This window comes from Vombatus ursinus, unplaced genomic scaffold (assembly GCF_900497805.2).
Source record: "Vombatus ursinus unplaced genomic scaffold, bare-nosed wombat genome assembly UNPS02014830.1, whole genome shotgun sequence".
Lineage (NCBI taxonomy): Eukaryota > Metazoa > Chordata > Mammalia > Diprotodontia > Vombatidae > Vombatus > Vombatus ursinus.
The window spans coordinates 43,502,094-43,511,968 of NW_020954608.1; positions in this window are offsets into that span (position 1 = coordinate 43,502,094).

A 9,875-nucleotide genomic window follows, 5' to 3' on the forward strand; every position below is an offset into this window, starting at 1 on the left:
AAAGACTTAGGAACTTGATCGATGAATTAACCAATTATGATTTCAGAAAACTGATGATGAAGTATGTCTTTGGCTCCTTAACAAAGATAATAGATTAAACATGCAAATTGAAACATCCAGATTTTCATGCTCACTCAACATTTGAAATTGTTTTACTTAACTATATTTATTTGTTATAAGGAAGGGGTTTTTTTGGGTAGAGGGAAGTTGTGGTGAGGCAAGTGAGTATGTAGGTGAGAATGTGGCACAGTGGATAGAGCACTGGCCCTGAAGTCAGGAGGACCTGAGTTCAAATCCATCCTCAGACCAAACACTTGACACTTACTAGCTGTGTGACCCTGGGCAAGTCACTTAACCCCAATTGCCTAAAAAAAAAAGATACAAAAAAGATTTACACATGGCCCCCTCTTATCTTTCCACCAGACCTTCTGAAAACAATGACCGAATAGATCATCTGCATAGCGTGTCTCAAGAAGCCAAAACTGCCCAGAACTACTGGATCAGAGGACAAAGAAAAAATAGAAAGAATCCATTAGTCATGACCTGAAAGAAACCCCAAATTTAACACATACAATTAGAAATTTCATAGCCAAAGTCAAGAGCTTCTAAGCTGAAGAAAATAAGGCAAGCAGCCAAGAAGAAAAAGATCAAGTTAAAGGAAACTATAGTCATGGTCACACTAGATTGTGAAGCAATTACCCCCCCCCAAAAGGAAATTTCAGGACAAAACATACAAAACGCAAAAGAAAAAAATCTTATGACCAATAATAGCTAATAATAATAGGTAGCATTTGTACAGCGCTCCAGTGGCTCTCTGTCATCTCCAGGGTCAAATAGAAAAATTTCTATTTGGCATTCAAAGCCCTTTGTAAGTTGGCTCCCTCCCTGACATTCTTGGGTCCTTCACATAATCTGTGACCCAGTGACACCAGCCTACTTGCTGCTCCTGGAATGTGATACTCTATCTTCCAGCTCCAGACATTTGCTATTCCCCATGTTTGGAGGACTGTGTCTCTTCTCTGCTCCTTAATTTCCTGGCTTCTTTCAAGTGCCAGATAAAATCCCACCTTCTACAAGAAGCCTTTCCAGATCTCTCTCAATTCTTGTGTCTTCCCTGTGGTGATTACTACAAATCTATCCTGTATATACCTTACAAAGTCACTTGCACATCAACTCCCCTGTTAGACTGTGAGCTTCTTGATAATAGGGACTGTCCTTTCTTTGTATCTCTAGCACTTAGCATAGAGACTAGCATGTAGTAGGTGCTTAATAATTGTTCACTGAATGATCAAATATCTAGCATTTTTAGAATTGTCAAATAATAGTAGAGATGGTGGGGAGGTGGGATCCTTGCTTAATTACTAGTTATTTTTTTAAGAAAAAGTTTTTATTGTTTTTCATTTGCAAATATATGGCTCTTCAATTTACACATATACACACACATGTGCATGTGCACACACATATAATTACATTAAAGAAGAGTCTTTCCATAACTATGTTCTTTAGGGCTTTTAAAATAAGTGAATTGCATTGTAATGAATGCTTTTTCAGCATCTATTCAAATAAATATTTTTTGGTTCACACTGATTGTTTATATGGTTATTTATGGTAACTGTTTTCCTAATGGCCAACCATTCTTCATATGACTCCAACTTAGTAACAGCGAGTTATTTGGATTTATTGATATAATATCCCCAGGAGTTTATTTGAAATTTATTTCTATATTTTATTCAAAAATTTTACATGAACATGTGTTATTGAGATTGGTCTATTTTTCTACTGAGTCTCTCTCTAGTGTGGATATCAGGACCATATTTATGTCATAAAAAGAGTTTGGAAGAATGCCTTCTGTTTTTATTCTTGAGAATATATTTTGCAGCTTAGGTATTAATTACTATGTAAATGTGTGATATAATTCATTTATAAGTTTGTTTTACTTATATTTTTCCTTTTGGGAATTATTTTATAGCAACTTGATTTGCTTTTATGAGACTGGTACGTTTAAAAGTTCTATTTTTTGTTAGTTTTGATATTTTATAATTTTTGTAGATACTCATTGACTTTCTTTGAATTCTTAGTTATGCTGGCATATAATTGTGTCTAGCAGTTTCTGATAGTTCTTTTTGTTTCCTCTATTTTGTGAATTTACTTTGATTTCCTCCTCTTTTTCTTTTTGAAGTTAGAGTAGGTAATTAATTTAGATCATCAGTTTCTTTCTTTCTTTCTTTTTTTCTTACTCTTCTCAAAAAACTAACTTGGTTTTATTTATCACTTCTATTTTGTTGTTGTGTAGTCATTTCAGTGATGTCTGACTCTTTGTGACCTCATTTGGGGTTTTCTTCTCAAAAATACTGGAGTGGTTTGCCATTTCCTTCTCCAGCTCATTTTATAGATGAGGAAACTGAGGCAAACAGGGTTAAGTGACTTTCCCAGATTCACACAGTTAGTAAGTGTCTGAGGCCAGATTTGAGTTCAGGAACATGAGTCTTCCTGACTCTAGGCCTGGCACTCTATCCACTGTGCCACCTAGATGTCCCATCACCGCTGTAGTTTTATTTAAATTATCAAATCTATTAATTTTCAAGATTTTGTCATTGTATTAGAGTTATTAATTTGTTTATTTACTAAAGAGGCAGCATGGATATAGAACCAGTCTCAAAACCAGGAGGACATGGGTTCAAATCCTTCCTCTCACATACATTGGCTGTGGGATCCTGGAAAGTCATTTAACCTCTCAGCACTCTAGGCAACTCTGTGAGTTGTAGAGATGGTATTAAAGGAATTAGTAGAGAAGTTTCCTTGCCTGGGAGTTCTCTATGCCAATGAAATTACAGGTTCTATCTCTATTCCTAGTTTGTCCATTTTTTCTAGTCTTTTAAAATGTTATCATTCATCAACTTTATACAACAGTTCATTCATTTCCCTATTTTTCTTGTTTATTTTTCTGTTAGTTTTATTTAGCCTTATGAAAAGACCATTGAAGTTTCACACTATTATTGTGCTACTGCCAATATGTCTTTAAACTTTGCTTAGCTTTTTCTTTCTTTAAAAAAATGACAAGCAGTACCTACTAAATATCAAGCATTGTGCTAGGACTGGAGATAACATAAAAAAATCTCAAATACATGGATACATCAAAGTGAAAAAAAGTCCTCTGATGTAAAGAGAAATGAAAAATGTTCTGGTTTCAATTCACACAAATTCTTAAAGCGTTCCATATTTTTGGAACCTATTATCTTCCTCATTCCCTCTCTCCCTTACTATTTCTTCTCCAGACTTTCTTATTTCTGTTAAGTGAACTACTAATAGGTGGTGCAGCGGATAGTGTACCAGGCCTGGAGTCAGGAAGACTCATCTTCCTGAGTTCAAATCTGGCCTGAGACACTAGGTCTGTGACCTTGGGCAGCTCACTTAACCCTGTTTGCCTCAGTTTCCTCATCTGTAAAATGAGCCGCAGAAGGAAATGGTTTGCCATTTCAGTATCTTTGCCAACAAAACCCCATGGATGGCATTGACGTGGTCCACGAGATCGAGAGAAGTTGGACATGACTCAGCAAGAACAACAACAACAACAAACAACAACGACGACTGCAGGTAAAGACTTAGAGAATTGGTTAGAGCACCGAAAACGTAAGTGACTTGTCCAGTGTCCCACAGTCAGCACACTTCAGAGGCAGGACTTGAATCTAAGTCTTCCTGGGTTTGACTTCGGTCATCTTTCCACAGTGCATCTAGGTGGGGAGGTAGATAGAGGATGGCCCTATAGTCAGGGAAACCCAAGTTCAGATCCCACATCTGACATTCCTAGCTGTGGCACTCTGGGTAAATCACCTAACCTCTGTCTAACTCGATTTCCTTATTTGTGAAATGGAGAAAATAATAGTACCTACCTCCCAGAGTTGTTGTGAGAATAAAGTTAGATAATAACTTATTATTTTAGATAGTGAAGTGCTTTGTAAACTTTAACATTCTATATGAATGTCTGGTATTCATTATTATGATGATTATTCCATAACGCTATACCAAAACCATTTTCAAAAGAATTCCAGGCGAGTCTGTAAGGGTTGGGCATCTTCAGTAATATGTTAAATAACAATGTAAAAAATATGGTGGGATTTTTTTACTTCCAATATTCCTGGATGCCTTGGCCTCATTGAGAGAATGATGAACTCTGATAAATATATTGGTAAAGTGAGAAGAATTGTTTCAGAATGACAGAAATTCCAAATATAATAAAAATTATGATACATTAATTGTCAGACTTAATGCTACCAATCCAACTACCAAGGAGTTATTTGATCAAGGTAGACAAAAATAATAACAAAATACCTTTGAACCTCAAGGGAATGAAGATGAGCAGCACATATAGATGTTATAAAATATTGGTCATAAAAGACTAACCTAAACTATGTAAAATTGGTTTAAAAATAGTAAAGTAGATCAGTGAAACAGATTATGGAGGCTAGAATCAGAAACAATCATATTCAATAAACCAATGTTCAATAAACCCAGGAACAAAAAGTACTTGGACTCCTTATTTCATAAGAATTGCTAGGAAAACTAGAAATCAGTTTAATTAAAAAAAATAGGTTAGATCAGTACTTTCTACAATTTTTACCACAGTAGGTTCCAAGTAGACATGAGTCAACATGTAACATTGTATTTTTAAAATTGGAGGAAAATGGTGGAAGTAACTTTCATAGTTATGGTTATAAGAAGAATTCTTAACCAAATAAGGAATGCAGATGATCATAAAAATAAAATAGACAATTTTAATGACATGAAATTGAAAATATTTTCAATGAGCAAAATAAATGCAGATAGGATAAGAAGAAAATTGGCAATTAAATTTTTTTCTCAAGTATCATCATGATTTATGTATCATCTCATATTTAAGAAAGATAGGGGATTAACACAAATAATAAAATAGTCAATATTTATGTAGTGCTTACTATGTGTCAGGCACTGTACTAAATGCTTTACAATTATTATTTCTTTTGATCCTCACAATAACCCGGAGAGGTAGGTGCTATTATTATCCCCATTTTTAAAAATTAGGAAACTGAGGCAAAGAAAAGTGAAGTGATTTGCTCAGGGTCACTCAGCTAAGTAAGTATCTGAAACTGAATTTGAACTCAGGTCTTCCTGACTCCTTCCAAGCCCAATCCCAGTGTACTATCTACTATGCCATATAAGCTTCATCAAATATGTAGGGTTTCTTACCAGGCTGCTTCTTACCATTTCCTAATAGGCAAATGATCAAAGAACGTGAACAATTCTCAGCATAATTTCACACTATTAATGAAATGTCAAATATTGCTCAAAATCAATCAATCAACAAGCATTTATTAGGCACATACATGTACCAAGCACTGGGCTCATTGCTGGGGATGCTAACACAAAAATGAACAGTTTCTTCCCTTAAGGACCTTATGTGGAAAGCGTTTTGCCATTTTTTAAGCACTACAATAAAGTTAGTTTTGATGATAATGAAGACTAGAAGCAAATCAATAAAAAATAAAACAATCATAAACTAAAACAATGTTGAGATTTTATCTCATACTTGGAAATTGTCTATCAAGAAAAAACATGTGAATAGTTAATGTTGGAGGGGCTTTGGGAGCCCATACACATTACTATACTGTTGGTAGAGCTGTGAGTTAGTCTATTCTCTTAAATAATTTAGAATTATGCAAAAATGTGATAAAAATGTCTTCACCTTTTGATGTAGAGATCCCATTGCTAGTTATGTACCTCAAGGATCTAAGAGACATAGAGTTCTTGTATTTGCCAAAATCTTCATAATATCACTTTTTTTTAAATAGCAAAGAACTGGAAACAGTGAGTACCCATCAACCAGGGAATTACTAAACAAATTGTGGTAGAGGAAATAATGGATTATTGTTCAGTTGTGTCCAATTCTTTGTGACCCCATGGACCATAGCAAGCCAGGCCCTTCTATCCTCCACTATTTCTCAAAGTCTGTCCAAGTTAGTGTTTGTTGTTTCTATGGTACTATCTATCCATCTCATCCTCTGCCATCTCCTTTTCCTTTTGCCTTCAATCTTTCCCAACATCAGGGTCTTTTCCAATGAGTTCTGTCTTCTCATTGTGTGGCCAAAGTATTTAATCATCAGCCTCAGTCTTTGACCTTTCAGTGAGTAGCCTGAAATAATTTCTGTAAGTATTGACTAATTTGATCTCCTTGTTGTCCATGGGACTCTCAAAAGTCTTCTCCAGCACCACAATTCAAAAGCATTGATTCTGAGGTACTCAGCTTTCCTTATATAGTCCAACTCTCACAGCTATACATTGCTACTGGAAAAACCACAGCTTTGACTATATGGACCTTTGTCAGCAAGGTGGTATCTCAGCTTTTTAGTATGCTGTCCAGATTTGTCATATGGAATATTATTGCATAATAAAAGACTTGTGGGTATAAGGGATTGAGAAAGACATAGGAGCATTAGTATGAACTAGTGCAGAGGGAAGTAAGCATAATCAGTGAAACAACATACAGAGTGGCTACACTAATATGAAGGGAAAAAATATAAAATCTATATGGTCTTGTCACCAAGCTTGACTTCAAGGAAGAGATGTGAAATTTCATCTCTCTCTTTTTGCTACAAAGGTAGGGGATAATGAGTATGAGAATGTTTCATATATTGTGCTGGTGTGTTATGATTACTTATTTTTTCTTAACAAGGAAAGGCTAACTATGTATTGGTGTGGGAGTGTCTGTGTGTGTGATTAGAGTGGTATGACTGAAAATTATGGCCACATTTATGGCCACCAAAACACTAATAAAACTTTAAAAAATCTAGTATTATTATCATTTCATTCTTATCTTTTGTTTTTGGAGTTCAAATATAAACAATCTGAGGACAATTGGTGGTCCAAGTATTATTATTTTAAAGTTAATTCTTTGTGTTCTATTGCACAGGTGAAAAATGACTGCTTTTTTTGCTTTACAATTGAATAAGAATGCTGAGATATAAGCTCATCTTTTTTAGACTCACTGAAAACATCTTCAGCACAACTCTAGTTATAGACGGTATGAAAGGGATGACATGTACCTCATCCAGTTTTTACATAGTTTTAATTTCTTCCATTAGGTCCCTATATTTTGAAAGCTTTTCATTCCAAATAGTTTTGAGTTTATGAGTTAGGTGGCATTTAATAAAAAAAAATGTTCTTACTGTTTATAGGTCAAAACATTTTATGTCTTTGTGGTTGTGAGCAACAGTTCCATCTGTGCTGGTGCTTCAGTTCCAGTAAAGTGTATTTGGCAATAAAATTAAAACTATGTAGAAACTGGATGAGGTACATGTCATCTCTCTTATCCTGTTCTGAGTATGTCCTGAGTATGTTTTCAGTGAGTCTAAAGAAAATGAGCCTATATCTTAACATTCTTATTCAAGGATATTTGGGGATTTGTAATTTAGAGGGTGGGGATAAAAAGAGATTGAGCTTGTGGTGCATAATTCTGTTGTTGTTCAATTGTTTCAGTTATGTCAGACTCTTTGCAACCCCATTTGGGGTTTTCTTGGCAAAGATACTGGAGTGGTTTACCATTTCTCACAATATCTTTCTAGATACATTATTATTATCATCATGATTATATTATTATAATCACCATCACTATTATTATAACTAGCTCAATCTAGGCATCCAGTGAGAATGGTTAAGGACCAAAACAGAAATTCTGCTTTCTTCTATAAGTTTTCATGTTCTAATTGTTCAGATACCTTAAATTCTTAATTTTACTTGGAAGCGAGCTCCAGTATATTTCAGTCTTAAGATCTTTTAAATCTCCGATTTTTATGATATAGAATCTTGGAAAATTTGGCACAAATCCAGAAGGGCAGATCAGCCCAACAAATAGTTATTAATTGTCTATTATTTCAATCAAGCAAGAAAGTATTTTAAGGATCTATTAACAGGATTTTACTGAGCCAGTCTTTAACCTGAAAATGAAAAAGCAGAGGACCAGAGACAAGTGTCAGTCATTAGGTAGCCATTTAATTAATTAGTTTCATTATGAGGAACAGATTTGCAAATAGGGAATTCTCCCAATCAGAATTCCACCTAACTGAAGTGAAGACAGAGATTATATACATAAATCACAATGGGAAGGGGGGAGGGGAAAAGATGGATTACAAACAATTGTTTCCCAGGGTTTGAGTGGTTTCTCCAGACAAGCTCACAAATTCACAATACAGCAATTCTGGAGTCAAGTGTTTGGGGATTATGACCATCCCCACACCCCAAGGCACAGAACCAGAGTTCTGTGACAGGAACAGGTTCTACAATCTTTGATTCCCTTCACTTAAGGTACACAAGCATAAAAATGCCAGTAATTGTGAGAGTGTTGTCAAGGGTTTAATTGATCATTTCAAGTTACATTTTTAATTCTGACTCCCTGAGCCAGAGAGGCAGCTCTAGAGAAATCTAAATTATTAGTATATTCATTACATATATATATATGAAAATCACCAGGCACTGCACAAGGTGCTGGGATATGAAAACAAAATTGAAATAGATTCTGACCTCAAGGAACTTTCATTCTTAAAGGGGAGAGAACATGTTCATATATTTGTAAGGCACTCACTCGGTCTTTGGAGTAAAAAGGCAGATATGACATTTATCCTTCACTTGGGGTAAGGAGTAGATAGTGACTACATATGGACAAATAACCATAATACAAGAGAGAATGTGTCTAATGCAAAATCAAAGTCTAAGTGATGGGGTTGGAATCTGAGCCCCAGAAAGGAAAAACTCTGGCCCCAGAACATTTCCCACCCTTGGTAATTCTATTACCTCATGGACTCTGTACTTCCCCATATGGCCAAATCTCTGGAGGCTATGGTCCCATCAACTGGTCTTTCCTTGTGGCTACACCCAATCTCCCCTCTAGTGTCTTGCCTCCCTATGGCCCCAGGCCACTTCCCACCCTTGGTCCCACCTAGGCTCCATTTCCCACTCTTGAGAATTCTATTACCTCATGGACTACTTGGCCACTCTCCCACGGTCTTTTGGTATATAAGGGGTCCATCTTGTCTCCATTAAGACGCTCAGATTTTTACAATCTAGCCAGTAGCCCATAGATGCTCAGACTCCTTAAGCGTCTAGCTAATATAGAGAAGCTTCAATAAACTTTGTTTTTGGCTGCAAGAAGGCTTGGGTCGAATTCTTTTGGGCAGGACCCGGGTATTGTGCTTTTGGGGTACCATCCCCTAACCTCTAGACCGCATCATAAGCAAAGTTCTCTGAGAAATTTGAGGAAGGGATCCTTGTTAGCTACATGTTAGGGATAGGGTTAGGGAAGGTTCATAGAGGTTATGGCATATCATTTTTGTCTTGAAGGAAGAATAGGATGTCATTGAGGAGAGAGTAAATCAATGAGTGTGCATGTGTGTTAGTCAATTTCACTTGTTGGGGTCAGTAGGACCAAAGACAGCAAGAAAGACCAGAAAGTAGTCCAGTTTGTCTGGAAAAGAGGTTTCCTGAAAAAATCATGGATGAATTAAGGCAGGAAAAGTAAAGGGCCTTTAATAGCAGCGGGTAGATTGTAGTTAGTGATACCACATCTACAAAGGCATTTTGTTTACATATTTTAGATTTAAATATTAACTGCATTATGTCATATTTGTCAGAAATCTATTTTGTAATTGAGTTAGGACATGAATAATTATCTTGCTTAGCACAAGCTTTATGATAAACAACTTATTTATTTCTGCAGGTGATGTGCCATCAATTCTATGCTGTTTTGGTCCTGCCTATTTTAGGCATAACCTAGGAAGTAAGGACAGTACAGATAAATGCCTCCTGATTTCAGAGAACTCCCCCATACTGTACTCTTTTATTTACTGGGG